This window comes from Choloepus didactylus, chromosome 2 (assembly GCF_015220235.1).
Source record: "Choloepus didactylus isolate mChoDid1 chromosome 2, mChoDid1.pri, whole genome shotgun sequence".
Lineage (NCBI taxonomy): Eukaryota > Metazoa > Chordata > Mammalia > Pilosa > Megalonychidae > Choloepus > Choloepus didactylus.
In genome coordinates, this window is record NC_051308.1 from 73,537,737 (window position 1) to 73,558,257 (window position 20,521).

Below are 20,521 nucleotides of genomic sequence, written 5' to 3' on the forward strand. Positions count from 1 at the left end.
AACCAATCCAAGCCTTTAACCTCTACAGCTACCCCGCCCTCTAAACGCCCGATATAAGCTTGTACTCTCCCCTAATAAACTCTCTTGGTTTCTTCACCCTAAAAGAACCGTGTCCCGCCTGTTCCTTTCTCGCCGCCCTCCATACTTTGCACGCCTCCCGCCAGGGACCTGGCCAAGTCACCCGCCTCGCCCTCGCCTCCGGGAAAGAGCCCCCGCCGCCGGTACCCTCGGAGCAATCCTGAGAGCCTAGGATTTAGCAACCGGCTGCCACCCTCCCCCAGACGAGTCAACTGCGACCGCACCTTAGGACAAAACTATACCCCTTTTTCCTTAATAAAAGACATCTGGCATACTTTATATATCTGCCTACCTTAAGTTACCAACAAGATTTTGAAACTGTTCTTAACCATCTAACAAAACATAATTATTCTTAAAGTAAAGATTGTCAAAATAATAACAATTTTGTTAAACACAACTCTACGTTTTTCATCATCTTAAAAATGTAATAACTATAATGCTAGTTTATGTTATCAGCAAACTTGTATAAATTTAGTGAGAACATACATAAGTAGAATAAAATTGAATTGTATTGTACTTAAGATTGATAGTTCAAAAAATGTTGCTACTTTAGGAGATTGTTCCCAGAAATATTGCTGTCCTCAGTTTACTATTTTATCAGTATTCCAGTTTTATGGTGGCAATAATTTCTGAAACAGTTTTATGGAGGCAAATAGGGAGGACTGGTTTACTATTAGGCTAAGCTATGATTTAATTGCAGACTTATAAAAGCAGCCAACATTTTTATATATTTTTTTTCCAGTAGAGTTCTTTGGTTCAAAAGTCATTACAGAAATAGAAATAGGACTAGAATGTGTAGCTGCGTTTTTTTTTCTTGCAGCTGTGTCTGCCATATGGTTACCAGTGTTTTCCTCTATATTTGCTTAAGAATGACCAAGAATTTTAATCATAGCCAAAACTTTTGGTAACAGTATAGCATCTAGCAATTTCTTAATACAAGGGATTTTCCTTTTTTTATTTTTCTTCCAATGGAGGTTAAAAAAAAAAACAAATTTTATTCCCTAGCATCCCAAAACTATGAACAACTTCAAAAGCATACTATCTTCTTAAGGATGTAAATCTCCCTGGTAATGCAGGACATTACTCCAGAAGATGAATCTGGCCCCAACATCTGGATTGAGAACATCTTCTTGACCAAAAGGGTGATGTGTTCAGTGGCTGAGAGATTCCAAATGGAGTTGAGAGGTCACACAGGTGGGTATTTTTATGCACTATATAGATAACCATTTTTAGGTTTTAATGTACTGAAATAGCTAGAAGTAAATACCTGAAACTATCAAACTGCAACCCAGTTGCCTTGACTCTTGAAAACAATGGTATAACAATGTAGTTTACAAGCAGTGATAATGTGATTGTGAAAGCCTTGTGGATCACACTCCCTTTATCCAGTGTATAGATGAATGAGTAGAAAAATGGGGAAAAAACTAAGTGAAAAATAGGGTGGAGGGAATGATTTGTGTGTTCTTCTTTACTTTTATTTTTTATTCTCATTTTCACTTTTTCCTGTTATAAAGAAAATGTTCAAAAAATAGATTGAGGTGATGAATGCACCACTATATGATGGTACTATGAACAGTAGATTGTACACTATGGATGATTGTACAATATGTTAATGTATCTCAATAAAACTGAATTTTTTAAAAATAGCATACTATCAAGTTATAGTAAATATACTACAATTGTCCAATTGTTTAATTTGTCCCAAGCATAATCCAGGCATACCTTTTCATAGCTCTCAAGGACATTTTCCTTTACTTACCAGACCTTTTGAAATTTGGCAATGGGATTTTACTCAACCACCCCCTCCCAAGGCTACAAATGTGCTCCAGTAATGGCTTGTCTACTGTGACTACTGTCACAAAGACACTGCCAGAAAAATTATTCTTCATTTTGGTGAATTCCCTTAGAATTTAAGAGTAACTGAGGAATCCACTTCACAGGACAAATTATGCAAAATAGGGCTTCCTTTGCAACATTTTCATTTGTACCTATAACCCCCAATCTTCAGGCTTACTAGAAAGAACTCCAAATCAAACCTACAAATCCCCTATCTTCCTGCATCCAGCCCTTCCCCCATAGCTGCCATAAGTGATTCTTACACCCACTATTTGAGTTGCTTCCGTATTCCAGGGAGGAAGGCTAATGAGGGTGGTGGAATTAAGGACAGATAAAGTGACCTTAGTGTCTATTAGATCTAAAGATATGATGTGGACAATTGAAAAGCCCCTGCCATTTCCTGGGGCAGCCTTAGTAGGGTTGCTCCTTTTTTTTTAAGGTTTTGGGCAGTCTCTTTTCTAGTTTCCAGTTTTCCAGTACCAGTTCACTGAACTCTAGTGCCTAGAGGGTTAGAAAAGTCAAAGACAGGAATCCAGATAATTTTTCAAGATTGATAAACCACTTGAATTTTTAAAATATTTGGATTAATTCTACAAAAATTCTCTTTATTTTGGAAGTATTAGAAGTTCATTTTCTTTAATTTCTGGGACTTTATGTATCTATATATAAGCACTTATCGTTAAGCAATGTGAATAGAGCTCTTCTAAGAATTTTTTATTTGTTAATTTGCTGTTACCATCCAGAGGCAGGAAAATATACAAACAGACACAAATAGAAAGTCAGACACAGAAACACTGAGATACAAGACTTACAAGTTTGAACCATAATTTTGTACCTTTTCTGCAAATTATTATTCTGATATAAAAACATGAATACATATGGGGTATCATCTTATTTCACTTCCCCTTTAAATACAAGTTTAATTATAATATGGTATTGTAAGAGACCTATTCTCTGGCCATTGTTCCCCAGATTCTAATTTATACTGGGGCCAGGCTGTTTCAATAAGTAGGAAGTGGGCAAGCAGTGTGATCTCAGGGAGTTATTGAGAACTTGTTAGAGCTGCAAGAAGTATCCGGTTATAGTAATAAGTGTTAAAGAGTCCGTTTGCCAAGGCCAGTTGCAACAAGTAAGAGTTAAAGAGTCTGGTTGGCCATGGCTTCACCTGTGATTTCCTTCCTTTTTGGGGCAAATCTGGCACTCCCATTTCCAGTGACCCTCTTCTTTGCAATAGGTTGTGGTTCTAGAACCTGGAGATTTTCTCAGTTAATGGGAGGCAGCCCCAGGGATCTTATCCATTGATGTCCATCTTTGCTCATTGAGTTTCCTGTCCTCCATGTCCTGATAAGCTATGACTAATAGCTGCACCCAGCTGGGCAGCCAGGAGTTTCATGTGCTTCTCCTCTTGGAACTGGTCTTAGTTGTAGCAGACTTTGAAGGTAATCTCAAGCAGCTGAGAAACAGGCATCCTCAACCCCCCTTGCAATTTCTAAAGCTTTGTGCTTATGTCTGGGGCACTCTGACTAATGAAAATCATATTAACTCATAGCATGTTATCCGGGTGCTTTGGTTCCAGGTCAATGCATTACCTGTATGCTTCACATATTCTCTCAAGAAAGGTAGATGGACTATCTTTGGCCTTTGGTGTATTTCTTGCACTTTATTTAAACTTTCTGGGCTCTGGACCCCTTTCTGCATCCCTACTATATAATACATTGTTTATAGTGGTCTAATTTGGCTCAGGACCCCTGGTCATTTGGGTCTCACTGGGGTTCTATCATGGGAATGGCTGGGGCAGCAGCCACCTGAAGTCAGTGATTAGGCATTAGCTCAGACAGTCTGTTTTCTGACTGGCTTTTTCAAAAATGATTCTGCACTCCTCAGGTGTCTAAAGAATGCTTAGAATGGCTTGAATGGGGTTGTTAATAGCAAAAAGAGAAGGACTATGACAATGGTTCATTAATTTTCTTGTGGTATGGTAGAAGCATATTGGAAACAATGAAGTTATTTCAGGATATTTGCTTTTTCTTATTCCTTTGCTCTGTTTTGTTTGGAATTTTTTATTATTTTCTGATAAATAATTAAAAAAATAGAAGGAGATTCTCCATTTTCTTAGGGTCTTCTCAATTAGAAGGCATAAAGGAAAAATACAGATGTAGCCTCTTGGGTTTCTCTCATCAGCTAGTCTGGATGGAACTTGTGTGCATGGAAATTTCCTGGCTTGGAATTGAGTATTTCCCCAACCAAACTGAGTACCTTGCCACTGTGAGATGGAGAGATCATTTCTCCCTGCCTAGCAGGCAAGTGGGGGCTATACAAAGAATCCAGCTGAAGGTCAGGGGAAGGTCATCTCCTTGTCATCCAACATAAGTCAGCGGGGAGAGAGACACATAGGATGTAACAAGGGTAAATCCTTATCAGGATTAGAATTAGAATCCTGTAGCACATGTTTGAATGGAGGTTTGACTGAGTTCGGTGACTCTGGTGTGGTCCATTCTATTTGGGCCTCTTGGCTCTGAATCACAATTTTGTACCTTTTCTGCAAATTCTTATTCAGATATAAAGACATGAATGATTGTACATATGGGACTTTATCCAACTTTTCTTCCCTTTTACAATACAAGTCTAATTGTAATATGGCATTATAATTAAGCGACCCATTCTCTGGCCACTGTTTCCAGATTCTTATTTATGCTGGGGCCAGGCTTGGTTACAAAAGAATATCATCTTTTCATTTTTCACTGATTCATAACTAAATATAGACCAATTACGCAGACTGCATTTTAAAGGACTGCAGTCAGATGTACTACTATTAATATTTCCCATAGTTACAATTATTCAGAGCCACAAAAGATTTCCTGAGATTACATCTGCTTAGCAGGACTGATGGCTAATCCTTGTAATCCTACCCAGAATATAAGAACAGGTGCTCACATGAAGTTATTCACCCAGGAGACGTCTGTTCCAGGAACCGTTTCTTCTCTCAAAATTAAACTGTGCCAAAGGGTATTGACTAGATTCAACTAGCCTGCATTCCTCCACTGAGAAAACATTAAGACAGTCTTCCCGCTTACCAATTATCAGTGCGTACTTCAGAAACTCAAGCCCAAGAGCATTTCCAGGATCCAAGGAAGCAAAGCAGGTCAGCAGAGTAGATTGCCTGTAAGAGCAGCATCAAAACTGTCAATGAACTGCTCACATTTTCAGGCAGTCTGATTTTTGAGCATGGGAATAAAATGAGAAAAGAGGCAGGACAATCAGCTGGACAATTGGAAACAAGTGTGATAAACAATTGTTGAGCATTTCAGTTCAATTTCTAAGTATTGAGTAATGAAGAGGACATGAAAATAAAAAGAAATTTGGAAAAATTATACAAATAAAAGAACGATTTATTAGCAGAGCTATCATGAAAACTCACTGTAATAATGGTTTGTTTGTTTCACTTCATTCTCATTTCCTAACAGCTTGTGGTTTTAGTTGCAATGTAATACATTTTCTTAAACTACAAGCTATTTACCACTGGAAATCAAACTGGAATATGTATACTCTGCCTTAAGCAATTATTTTTGTTCTGAATTTTTAGTGAAATAATAATAAGAGTAAATACACACACACATACACACACCGAGATGCAAATGTGTGTGTGTGTGTATGCGTGTGTGCATGCATGTGCACGCTTATTCATCTTTACCCCTTTTATGGCTAAAGTGATCTATATTCTAGGCTTCAGTTACAAAGCAAAATGTGAACACTGTGAAAAACAATCATTTTCATTCTTGAAAATTATATCAAATGAAATAATTTATCCTCAATGCTTTAGATTTTTATTTTAGTATATAATGGTGGTTTTCTTTCCTGCAAACATAATTTCTAATGTGTTTTAAGCCACATTGTTTACGATTTCAGTCATTGCACTGTTTGCATCTATATTTCCATTCCTCCAATGAAAATAATGCTGACTGAGTTCATTATATCCCTGCTGTAAAAATCACCCACATTTGAAATTGCCACATGTAATACAATGCCATAAAATTATATAAAGAATATTCAAGAGATAGCCTAGCAGAAAGCAATCAATGATATTTTGCAGTGATTTTTCCTTTTCCTTTTAACTTGCAAAGATTGTATTATCTGGGTTTAAAACGGTTTAAGTGTAAACTGTATTTTAACCCACGTTATGGAAAAGTATAATTAGTACCTCAAGATGTAACCGTATTTTTTTTCTAAAACTGAGAAATTGATAATAAATACATCATTTATGTTTGTAAGTGTGGAACTTCAAGACTTATTCCAAATTCATAATGCTTGCCCTGAGGAGAAATTAATACAACTAAATCCTATGTTCTTCTTTGGGTCATTTTCAGACTCTCCCTATTGCTTGTCTGCTTCTACAATACTGTAAGAGAAACATCTTCTTCTAGGTCCAATAATATATGCATTGGCAATATTTTAACTAATTGGATTAAGTCCTGGAAAACCTGGGAAAAGATTTGGTCATCAACTACAAACTCTACTCTCTACCTTCAGGAAAGTAACAGTTCACGTCACTTCATCTTTTTGTAATTAACAGATCAGTTCACTCCATCTTTTAGTTCCTCACAAAGTGTTGGCTATTGGCTGCAGGCATCCTTGTTCTAACAATTGTTCCTAAAATGAACACACAGCCTACAACCCAAGAAACAATTTAAATTTCCCACTTCAGAGTGAGGACAGAAAGAAAGGTGGTCAATTCTTAACTACAGTATGAACATGCCTTTCATATGGAATAAATGCTTGTGCTAATTTATTTGATTGATTTTGTTTTTTAATGTTTTAATTTTTCATCTTATTCTTATTGAGGATTTGATGAAAGCAAGTGTGGCATGGTCTATTGATACATCCTTCTAAAATTTTGTATAGAGCCTATGCATTAGTTAGATTTCTCCAGAGAAACAGAACAGGATATATGTGTGTGTGTGTGTATATATATATATATATATATATATATATATATATATATATATAAAGATATTGGTTCACACATTTGTGAGAATTGGCGAGTCCGAATTTCACAGGGCAGAACACAAGTTGAGAACTCTGATGAAAGTTTCAATAAATTGCCCCAGGAGAAGCTAGCCTGCTGAAATAGAGGTGGAAATTCTTCTTTCTAGCTGCTGAAATATTCAGTTCTCCTTTTAAGCCTTCAGCTGATTGGATGAGACATGCCTCATTGTTGAAGGAAATAGCCTTTGCTGATTGTAGATGTAGTCACTCATAGATGCAATCAACTTACTGATTTAAATCTACAAAATACTGTCACGGTACCAATCAGGCTAGTGCTTGCTTGACCAAACAACTAGACACCATAACCTAGCCAAGTTGACACATGACTTAAGCATCATCACTTACAGCAAACTAAGGATGTTAAATCCGTTTAAGATGAATTTAGCAGCCAAGAATAAAACTTCACTAGTAGTTACTCTGAAATAATTCATTTTTCCCCAAGTAGCTATTTCCAGCAATCTTAGAGTTACCAACTCACCAGTTTAAACTGTTGGGTCTATCATTTTTCTTGTGATCCAGAAAAAATGTCACTACTATTTTATTTTCTAATTTATCTTATACAAACTCAACCCTTCTACTAACCCATAGCACATTCTTCTTCTCATGTTTTTAAATAAGCACACCCAGAATATTAAGTAACACCACAAATTTGTCTCATCCATTTGGCATTTGGGTTAACCCAACAGAAACTAAAATATTTTGAGAATATGGAAACACTCTGTTTGGCAAAGCATAGAAGTCATTATGAGCTGGAATGTATTAACATGTGCATTTTCTTTCTATTCCTCCAAAGAAGCTGCATCGCCTTTATATACACACACACACACAAACACAGATGTGCATGCATATATCTATGTCTAAATCTATATACATCTTAGAGATTGTGAATTTAATAATCATTACTTTATAGAGTCCTGATAACCAAATAAATTACGCATGGTTTAGATGATGTTTTCTGGTCATATTGTTCAGGTTTGGATCCTTAATCTATCACTCACGACTAGATCTTAATTAACATTACTGTATTTGCCTGATATCTCTTGTTTGCCCTATAGATTACTTCTCATCCTTCTGCTTCCTTTTCACTGACCCTAAAATTGGATTCAGGATTGATTGCTTATAAATTTGAGGAACACAGGGATAAGCTCAAAAAAAAGCAAGTCTTCTCCTCGCTATGGTTGATGGGGCTACTGCCACCAGCAGTGGTATATAGGAGTTAGCTTCTGATGGGAAATTGTATAAATACCTTCCCAAATTTATGTTCAGTGACATCATTTTGGTAGTCTGACATTTGCAATGGTGGAAATATTTACACCACGGAAAACATAGAAAAACTACAAATCAGGTATATATTCATCTCTAAGAAGTTAGCTTAGAAGTGATCAATATGGACTGCATAAAGCTATTTTCAGTTGATTGTATTGGATCCCTTCTGTCATGAAGACAGCAGTGCTTTTTGATCATAGGACAATCACATTTTCAGTTATAGTTTTTGTCTTGCCTGCCCATTCCCCTCTGCCAGCATCATGATTGTGGTTTTAGACAATGCCTTATTTATTGCTGTGATAGTCATGCAAATTTTATTATGAAAGAAGTGTAATAATGGACTCATATACATGGAACTTGCAGGTCTTGCAAGGAACTTGATTACTGAGAAGCAGCCGGCTTGATAGAAATGTTGAATGGACTGCAGAATGTCCAATTCATGCCTGACATTGGAAACAACATTCAAAAGGTTGAGGTTTCTATAGCAGACAGAACCACCATGTCTTAAAACAACAGCCAATTATGATGGAGGGTCTCCTATAGCCAAAAATACATTCATCCAATAATCAAAGGGTGTAGTTAAGAGTGGCCCATTTCACCGATATATTTAATGACCTACTTAAAGTGTTTTGTTTCTTGTCCTCATGACTCTGGGTTCAGAAGATTTGGATGGACTAGTCTGAGGGAGAAATGTTTCAATCAGAGAACCAAAAAATTGGAAGTGAAGACTGCATTCTGGTTATTTTGAGTGTCTCATGTGTCCAACCAACTTTGCCTCATATACAAATGAAATGATTGAGGTGAGAAGACACAGGGTCTTTTATCATTGCCATATTGCTTAAAGTTTAAATTACTTACAATTAATCAAGCACTTAGCGTGTAGGGCAAATAATGCTTAGATTGATTATAAACTTGCCGAATGTCATATAGATAATATTTGACTTTATAGTAGACTGGGTTGGAGAACATTCTGTCTTTATTTTGTCAACTTTGTATCCTATATACAACTGGCTCAAAGTGGTCATTCAAAAAATTCTTGGTGAATAAAAATTATGTTATTGCTTTTTCCAAATCTTCACATTAAGTTTTATTAATTTAATTAATTCCCTGTAACTGAATTGCAACAAATACACTTTAAACAAAAAAGAAAGTATTATTTTTATTATGGCTATTGATAAATTATAGCTGTGGTCTTTCTCTCCTTTCAAGTTAATGACATGGTTTTGGATAATACTAAATGGTATTGTGCAGTCATCATTAAGTTAGAAGCAATAAATTAGGACAATTATAACATAAATGAATGCTGCCACATTCTCATCCACCTGTTTCTGTTTCATAGTATTAGGATTGATGGTGAAATATATAACTGTGCCAATATCATCTTTTTGGTTAACCTTTTGTGCATTAAGAAATAAAAAAAAAAAAATCCTTTAACCTCTCATCAAGAGCAAGTGCATAATGAAGTTAAAAATAAAATGAAGCTTTTTTTCAGAGAACTTGTCACCAATTCCTTTCTAGCCTAGTAGAAATTTTCCTCTTACTATGCAGGCTTTAACATTTGATCCTACAATTACTGCTTATCACAATTATGAGAATAGCATGCTATTCTGTGAGCTATTTCATTGAGCCACAAAAATGAGGTCCTGGCCACTTCATTGTTAGGGATTTTGTGTCACAGTAAGTCAGTGTAAAAGTGTTGCTCCCTTGGTCCCAGCTTGATGTCAATTTGTTATTTGAAATCCTACTCCCTTTACCATCCCTCCTGCTCCCCTGTGGTGTGAATGGCAAATAACACACTTTTTCATCTAAAGTTCTCTGGCTTTTTTAGCTGCACAGTGTTCTTCAAGAAGGGCTTGTATTGGTGTGGATTTAAGCTAGATTTGACTTAGTCACCCTGTTTCCTTGTTTTTAATGAATTCCTTGGTCTTACAATAAAAATATAAAATTAATTGAAACTAAGTTTCTTACCTAGGTTGAAAGCTCTACCAATTATATGCAGTACTTTGATGCAAAGAATTTTCAGTGCAATGAAGACAAAGCTATTGTCTAAAAGGCATCAAGGGGCAGGAAAATCTCTGTGGGAATTAGATTATTTTCATTTCCTTAGATTTTCCCAAGATTCTATTTTTTTTTTTTTATTTTAACATTAGGCTGGCAAGGAATGATAAATATTATTCAGAATGTTGTGTTTCTTGAGTGACTCTGAATAGTGTTTAGATGAACCTAGAGTCAAAACAGAAAGATACAATAGAAAAGCAATAGAACTAAAGGGAACCATTTGGAGGCAATGCTGATGAAGTTTAAACTGGTTGAGAGTTTACTTTGGGTCAGGCATTCTAAAAAATTCTTTGTGTAGGTAATCTCATTCAACTACATTCCAGCACAAATATAACAGTGTTATCATCCTCCTTTACCAAGGAGAAATATCTTGAGAAACATTAAGTTGCTTACATGACATTAAAAAGCTAGTAAACATCAAAGATAGAATCCGAAGTCAAAACTTCCTTAACTACCAGGAGACATGAGGTGAAAGAAAAGATACAAATCATGATAGAAAAACTGCTAAATGGTATTGCCCTTATTTACTGAATTATTCTTAGTTTTAGTGAGTATTTACATGAAGATGCATAGTAAAGTCCTAAGGACTATGGTTTCTCTTTTCCATATATTTGAGAGAAATAATTCCGGGAATAAAATCTTCAAGATTTCAGTAAAAGTGGCAGCAAATCTCTCTGAACTTACCAACTCCAGAAGTGACTTATTGTGATAAACATTTTTGTTTCTTGAAGATTTCAAACTTCTTCCCAGAGACAGAAGAGTTTCATAAGAATTAGGGTGTATGATACATTGTAGGACTCAAACTTCCCAATCTTAAACCTTATTACAAAGCCACGGTAATCAAAACAGCAATGTTCTAGCACAGGATATTTAGACCAATGGAATTGAATAGAGAGGTCAATAATTAACCCTCACATCTATGACCAACTTATTTTTGACAAGGGTGTCAAATTCACTCTACAGAATTTGGAAAGAATATTCCTTTCAACAAATAGTACTGGGAAAACTGGATGTCCATATGCCAAAGAATGAAGGTGGGACACTACCTCATACCACACACACATATCAATTTAAAAATGAATCAAAGACCTAAATATAATAATCAGAATTATAAAATTCCTAGAAAAAAACTTAGGCATCTTCAGGATTTTTTGTTAGGCAATAATTTCTTAGATTTTATTCCTGAAGCACAAGCCACAAAAGAAATATTTATATAGAATCTCATCAAAGTTTAAAAATTTTGTGCATCGAAGGTCTTTATTATGAAAGAAAAGACAACCTATAGAATGGGGAAAAGTATTTGGAAACCACATATCTGATAAGGGTTTAAGATCCAGAATATATAAATATATCCTACAACTCAACAATAAAATATCAACTCAATTAAAAAATGGGCAAAAGACTTGAATAGACATTTCTCCAAAGCTATACAAATGAACAAAAAGTGCATGAAAAGATACTCAACATCATCAGTCATTAGGGAAATGCAAGTGAAAAACACAGTGAGATACCATTTCCCACTCACTAGAATGGCTACTGTTTTAAGTTTTCAGGCAGCTGAAATAAATACAATACAAAGGGGTGGCTTAAACAATGAAGATTTATTGGCTCATGGTTTTGAGGCTAGAAGTCCAAAATCAAGATGTCATCACGATGTTGCTTTCTCCTGTAAGACTATGGCTTTCTGGGATGGTCTGCTAGTGATCTTTGGTTCTTGGCTTTTCTGTCACAGGGCTATGCACATGGCAGCCTCTTCTGAATTTTTCTTTTTCTTCCAGGTACCATTACCTTTCAGTTTTTAGCTGCTCCCCATGGCTTTTCTCTCTCTCTCTCCCTCTCTCTCTCTCTCTCTCTGTATATATATATGTGTGTGTCTAAATTTCATTCTTATTATAAAGCACTCCAGTAAGACAATGAAGACTTACCCTGAGGTTACTTCTCATTTCTCTTAAGTTCTATTGTCTTTCAGCTTTTTACTGCTCCCTGTGGCCTCCTCTCTTTCTGACTTTCACTCTGTTTATAAAGGACTCCAGTGTTCTAGGTTAAGACTCATCCCAATATAGTTGGGCCACACCTTAACTGAAGTAACTTTATCAAAAGGTCCTATTTACAAGGGGGTCACACCCACAGGGATGGATTAAAATTAAAGACATGTTTTTCTGGGGTACACAGCTAAAATATACCACAGATATTATTTTTAAAAAAAAGGAAAATTCTAATTGTTGGAGAGGATGAGGAGAAAGAGGAACACTCATTCATTGATAGTAGGAATGTAAAATGGTACAGCCACTATGGAAACAGTTTGTTGGTTCCTCAGAAAGTTAAGTATAGAATTACCATATGATACAGCAATCTCACTTCTGTGTATATATCCAAAAGGATTGAAAGCAAGGATGAGACTCAAACAGATAGATGCACATAGAAATTCACAATGGCATGATTCACAATTGCCAAAAAATGGAAGCAATCCAAGTGTCCATTAATAGATGAATGGATAAACAAAATATGGTACATACGTACAATGGTATATTATTCAGTCACTAAAAAGAATGGAGTTCTGATACATGTGACAGCAAGGATGAACCATGAAGACAACATGTTTCTTGAAATAAGTCAGATAAAAATATAAATATTGTATTATCTCACTCATATGAAAATATTAAAATAAGCAAATGCGTAGTGTCAAAAACTAGAATATAGGTTACCAGGGGCTGGGTGAGGGTAGGGAATGGGGAGTTAATGTTTAAATTGTACAGAGTTCCTATTTGGGGTGATAGAAAAATTTTGATAACGAATAGTAATGCTGATAGCACAACATTGTGAATGTACTTAACAGCACTGGATTATATATATGAATGCAGTAAAGGGGGAATTTTAGGTGATATATATATGTTACTACAGTAAAAATTTTAAAAACACATAGTACTGTACAACACAAACAGTGAACCCTGAAGTAAACCACAGACTATAGTTAATAGTAAAATTATAATAATGTTATTCCATCAAGTTGTAACAAATATGCCACACCAATATAAGGTGTTAATTAATAATAGGGGTGGTAGGTGTATGGGAACTCTGTATTTCCTGTATGATTTTTCTGTAGAAATACAACTTCTCTAATAAAAAATAAAAGAATGAGAAGAAAGACACTGTCTAAAGTCAAAGAAGTTTGCAATTTGAGATTTCCATGTCAAATTACAAGCAAAGATACCTAATATTTACAGAGCACTTATCGTGGTTACCACTTGTCATATTAAATCTCCAAGTCACTGATGAGAGTGACCTTAAAGGTCACTCAGTGTGGTAAGCAGAATAATGTCCCTCCATAAAGATGTCCATGACCTAATTTCTGGAACCTGTGGATAGGTTACATGGCACAGAGAATTTAAGTTTGCAGGTAGAAATATGATTTATAATCAACTGACATTAAAATAATGAGATTATCTACCTGGGACCAATGTAATTCTTAGAAATGGAAAGGGAGGCAGGTGAGCAAGTCAGGGTCAGAATGGTGATTCTGAGAAAGACTCCACTGAGCAGCACTGGTTTGAAGATGGGAGAAGGGGGTCATAAGTCAAGGAATTCCAGCTGCCTCTAGAAATCAGAACAGAGAAGGAAATGGATTCTCCCCAGAGTCTCTAGAGAGAATGCAGCCCTACTGATTTTCAGCCCAACGATACCTGCATCATACTACAGAAGTGGAGGATAATAAATTTCTACCGTTTAAAGTCACTAGGCTTATTGTAGTTTGTTGGAACAGCAATGGAAATCAAGTACAATCAGTATATAGTAAAGCCAACTTTCTGACATCGGCACACTGAAGTTTCACTTAATCACTGTCGTGTAATGCCTGCAATGGTCTCTGCATCATTACGAATATATTAATGGGACTTGACATTTAGAAACATAAACTATGTGTTTGAGGTTATTTTAGGCTGTTAAGTTTTTTCTTTGTACTTTAAATTACATAGCAACTTCTGCATTGCAATTACATACATAAAGATCATGAACATGCTTAATGACAATAGATGATTTTTCACTGAGTGAATGTTGGCTAAATTAGGAGAAAAATTAAAAATGGTCATATATGAATATGTAAAATATTTTAATTTGTTCTAACATTGAGCTAGCTCCATCATAAATTTAGAAAAATAAATGTTATTTCTTATTTTATTTCAGACAGTTTACCATATATCTTTATCAGCAGTAATATAATTATCATAATTTAATAAGTTAAACTATAATGAATATAATTATATTGCATTCCAACTTCCAGGTTATCAAAATAGGAAATATAGAAGAAATGTAAGAGCAATGGACATGGTCTTAGAAACTTTAGGTTTGATCTCAGTCATGCCAGTTATTCACTATAAAATTTTAGTACATGTTTAAAATTCTCAAACGTAAATTCAGAGTCCACCATGAATTCTAGTCCTCTTTAACTTTATTTCTTTTTATCCTACGTGGTAAGTAAATATTATATTTGCTAAAATAGGATTTAAATTAATATGGTAAATTTTACTATACACACATTTTGATGCTTTAAACAGAAAATGAATGACAATATAGAGTAAACCAGCACTAAAGTTAGAAATAATTTGCCTAAGTTTTCAAAGTTCTTGGCTATTGTAACCACTCTGAATAGATTATTTTTCTTATCTGAATTTTCAAATGCCATCTGAAAAATCATGGTAACATTTATATCCATTAAGAGAGCTATGCCTTGCTTTAAGTGGCAAAATCACTTCAAATATGCTCTGAAGATGACAAAAACAATGCATTCTACTAAAAGTAGGAGCATTTAAGTTTACTTTTTCTTTCCCAAAGATTTAAAGAACTTGCATGGATTTGCATCCAGTATTTTAACAGGAAACATTTCAATGACTCTCCTGATATGCCCATGTGATTATTTAATATCAAATCTCTTTGATTATTATTTTAAAGCCTGAACATTGCCACTTTGGTGAAAATGGCAATGATAATCTATGCTATTGTAACTATGTCACTTCAGTCTGCTTATATGTCTTCTCTGTATTTGTTTCTACTGTTTTGTAGAGCATTCAATACAGGGTTAAATAAGACATATGACTGTAATCTCTATTGTTGATCATTTCCCTAGTGCTTGGAATTTTTTAAGAATTTGCTGAAAAGTTCTGATAAAGGAGGACCAAGCAAAGAAAATGTTTTCATATGAGTACTTCTCTCCATTTACTTTTTAAGATTTTGGTTATAATTTATGAAGAAATTAAAACAGCAATAAATTTAATTTTGTCTGAAATGGCGCAGTTACTGGAACTTACTCACTTGGTTCAGAATGTCATTTATAGATAATTCTCTTAAGGTCATCAAAGATTTATGTTGTTAACTGAATCTCCTTTTTTTTTTCCACCTGACCTGTCAATAAATATGTGACAATATTTTCTCTTTATTTGAATGTTTTTCTCTCTTTGGCTTCTGGTGCCATATTTTCTTGGATTATCTTTCCTGAAGTCTTTAGTGGTTCTCTTTGTATGCAGCCTTTGAAATTTTATTGTTCTTTATGGTACTGACCTTGCCTCTCTCCTCATATTACTATCAGTTTTCTTCATGGGAGGCAATTTTGGCAAGCATTTGGCAATGTCTACAGACATTTTTGATTGCCACAAATGGTGGAGGAGGGAGGTTTCTTTAGGCATCTAGGGGATAGAAACCAGTTATGTTTTTCAATATCCTATAATGCACAGGCCAACCCCTCCCAACCATTGGCAAATGATTATCCCACCCAAAATGACAATTTGAGAAATTCTGGTCTATGTGTTCTTTTTAGATAAATTCATTTTCACCCCCAAATTTAATAATAATCTATTCGCTGAAAATATGCCAGTTTTTTCTAACTATGCCCACATCAGTTTTCTGAGCTCTAGACCTATACATTCACATGCAGAGCAGTATCTCAATTGAATTTTACACAGACATTTCAAACTCCATAGTCCAAAAATAAACCCATGAACTCCATCAGCCTTCCCTCTCCCAGTGTCTACTCCCAAGATCCTGGCTCATAGCTGGTACCACCATCCATTCAGATGTCCGATGTGCTCATTAGATAAATAGGAAACATCCTTGCAAATGCTTTCCTCATTCGACCTATCCAATTTTACCTCCTAAAAATTTCACAATATTTTTTACTTGTTTCCATACTTTTAGCCAACTCTGCATGTCATATTATTATCATTTAACATTTATATAACAGAAGTAAGTATCCATTCTCTGTCATATCTCAAAGTACTCATTCTCTATCATGCTTTCCAACATTGCTTTATTCACAGCATTTATAGATTGGATTACATAATAATTTTGTCACTTTTCTTAAAACAATTTAAGATATTCTCATTAAATTTAAGAAAGTGTCCAAAATCTTTAACATAGCCAAAAAGTCAGAAAGTAATTTAGTCTCCATCTACCTTCCCAGTCATACCTAACATTACTCTGTCACTTGCCCACTAAGTCTTTATGGAGTGCCTCAATAGTTGTCAAAAATAACTTTCATAATTTCTTCCAGCATCAGGATCTCTTAAATGTACACATTCTTTTTTTCCAAAAATCTTTCAATTTCTCTTCTTATCACTAACTCTTGGCTCTCATAAAACATCCTCAGGGAAGCCTTCTTGACTTCTATATTAGCTTTCTATTGTTGCTATAAAGAAAAGACATCACAAACTTAGTGACTTAAAACAACACCAGTGTATTATCTTACACTACTGGGAGTCAGAATTCCAAAATAAGTTTCACTGGGCTAAACTCATGGTATCAGGAAGTCTGCTTCCTTCTGGAGGCTCTAGGGAAGAATGTGCTTCCTTGACTTTTCTGATATGGATGCTCTCCTATGCTTTGGCTGATGGCCACACATCACATGGCCTTTTTGTTGTTGCTGTTCTGCTCCCATCAAAATCACCTTCTTTCTCTTAAGTAAACTTACGATTACCCTGAGCCCACTGAATGATCTGGATAAACTTCCAATTTCAATATCATTAACTGAATCACATCTGCAGTGCCCCTTTTGCCATGTTGGGTAACATAGTCCCAGGTCCTGGAGATCAGGACATGACCATCTTTGGGGGCCGTCATGCAGCCTGCCATAACTTCTCAGGTAACTACAGATCCTTTATTGACACTGTGCCCACTAAATAGTGAAGAACATGAAAACAAAACCAATATCTGATTATTCGCTCCTATATTCTTAATAGCCAGTGTGGTGTCTAGGATATATTGACATAATTATTTGTTGACTAAAAGAATAAAATCACTAGAAGGATTGAATAAGAATGGCTAATGCTTGAGTGGTAGAAATTAGTGCAATAAAACAGTGGAATTATGTTAGACTTTCAAATATGTTCTCAAGTCTAGAAATGTAAATGTAAGCAACCAAATGGAATTGCAATCAGAAATATTAACTTTTGTCATTTGCTCTTATAATTATTAAATTTAAGTATTTTCAAATAAAAATGGAATGATATAACCTAGTTTAAAGATACTATTCAAATATTTATTACCTTTTGGGAATTTGTGATAATGTTTAACTTTTCATTCATTTTTTTCAGTCTCACTTTATTTGTAAAGCAGAAATAATAATATATACTTCCTAAGGATTAGTGAGATAATGTGTGTGTAAGGCCTTTGAAAATTGTATAATAAATGGGATGAGACATGACCAAATTTCTCTCAAACTTATTTTTGTGCCTGTGTGTTTTTATGTGTATGTGTATTTCCATGACGTTTAAGAAATATGCATAATGTCAGTCTGGGATGTTTTTCATTTGGATGAATCCTAGAGTGTCCTAGAAAATGTATCATTTGTAGCATAAAAATACTGCCCAAAAAAAGTGTATTTGCGGGGCCCCTGAGGATCTGGGAAGAAATGTGGAAATGATGGACTTCCCCACCTGGATTATTGCTGATTTTATCACAAATATTGAGGACTGCCAATTTGGTTGGCATCCCTTGTGAAGCTTGTTGCTCCAAAGGGGGGGATAATCCTACTTATAATTGTGCCTAAGAGTCTCCCCCAGAGAACCTCTTTGTTGTTCAGAGGTCCCCTCTCTCTCTAAGCACACTTGGGAGGTGAACTCACTGCCGTCCCCCCTACATGGGATGTGACTCCCAGGGGTATAAACCTCCCTGGCAATGTGGAACATGACTCCAAGGAATGAGCCTGGACCCAGCACTGTGGGATTGAGAGAATCTTCCAGACCACAAGGAGGAAGAGAGATGAAACAAAATAAGGTTCCAGTGGCTGAGAGATTTCAAATGGAGTCAAGAGGTCACTCTGTAGGATATTCTTATGTGCTATATAGATAAAACTTCTTAGTTTTTGGTGTGTTGGAATGGCTAAAGGGAAATACCTGAAGCTGTTGAACTGCAACCCAGTGACCTAGATTCTTGAATAACTATGTAGCTTGCAAGTGTGACTGTGGTTGTGAAAACCTTTTGGCTTGCACTCCCTTTATCCAATGTATAGACAGATGAGTGGAAAAATGGGGACAAAAATTAGATGAAGAATAGGGTGGTATGGAAGGGATGGAAAGTTTGGGGTGTACTTTTTGCTTTTGTTATTTTTTGGAGTAAGGAAAAGTTTCAAAAATTGATTCTGGTGATGAACACACAACTATATGATGGTGCTGTGAATAACTGATTGTACATTGTGTATGGCTGTAGGGTGTGTGAATAAATCTCAATAAAACTGTATTAAAATACAGATCAATATGGTTATTTCTGTACATCTGAACATATCTTATGAAAATTGGCTGTGTCTCACTATGCCACAATTACAGTTGTTAATGGATGACAGCAAATATCACTTAATATCTCAATAAAGAAAGAATTAATTCCATTTCTGACCATGAGATAACTCAGTCACTTAATTATCTACTGAGTCATCCTCCATGATTCTATTGAGACTTACTATGGAACTCAAATATTCCACCCAATGATCTTTGACATTTTTCTAATAATTTCATTGCTCTAAACCAATGAAAATTACAGGTTATGGGTGATGGAAGCATAATTTGGATTGAAAGTTTTTATCTCCAGATAGTCTTAGTCAAAAATGCACACACACTTTTGCACTTTTTAATATGCATCTTATTGCACAATTCTAATGGCTGATCCAGATATCTCAATCAACTTTTTTGTTTCTTTGTGTATGTGTCTTTTTGTTTGTTTGTTTGTTTTGTTTTGTTTTTGGTATGGGTATATGTTTCCTTGTATTTCAACTGGATTTATTACTAAATAATATACTATAAGGTTTGAGCCACACTACCAGCTGTCTTAATCAATCAGTGATACTTAAACTATGTATTTATGTATATGAATGTGTATATTCATTCATAAAGTACAAACACTAAAATTGCTTCCTTCATGCTTAATTTTTCTTAATATTATATTCTGGTAAAGATGCATTGTAGGCCTTTCCAGTACCTTAAATAGCACATTTTTGTTGATGCGATTTTTATACTAAAATCTTTAAATGTTTTTGAGTTAACATTTTTCATTGCCTATCAAATCTCATTATTTGAATATATATTACTCATTCATTAAAAATTATTGAGGAGTTTAACGCTAGGCAAAAGTCCTGTTTGTGATTTTTCAGTCCTGAGCAAAGTCAATTACAAAGGCTTTATTTACATTGTAGGCCTCTTGGGAAAAAGCTGCCCACCCCCCTACACACACACCAGACTTGGTGCACAGCCAATGCACTGCAGTTCTAACATGAGTTGTAGTCAAAGACTCAGGATCCCTTGGCTGATCATGTTTGTATGCATATCTACATCCAGAGCCCTCCCTAACAGGGGCTAGAAAACTTCCTCAGGCACCTCTTCTGATAATTCCTGTTGAGGGGAAGAAAGGAAGGAATCTTGGAGACACTTTTGTCCACTTTGATTCATTACTCAATGCTTTTCCATTCTTAGCCCTTCCTCTTTTTCTTCCTAACTGGTCCCTGGTTGTGATGCTTAGGTTCATGTGTCAACTTGGCCAGGTGATACTGTCCAGTTGTCTGGTCAAGCAAGCACTGACCTAACCATTACTACAAGGACATTTTGTGGCTGGTTAATAAGCCAGAAGGCTGGTTTATTAAACCATCAGTCAATTGATTGCATCCATGGTTGACTATACCTACAATCAACTAAGAGAGTATCTTCCTCAATGAGAGAATACGATCAGTTGAATTTAATCCAATCAGTTGAAGACTTTTAAGGGAGAAGAG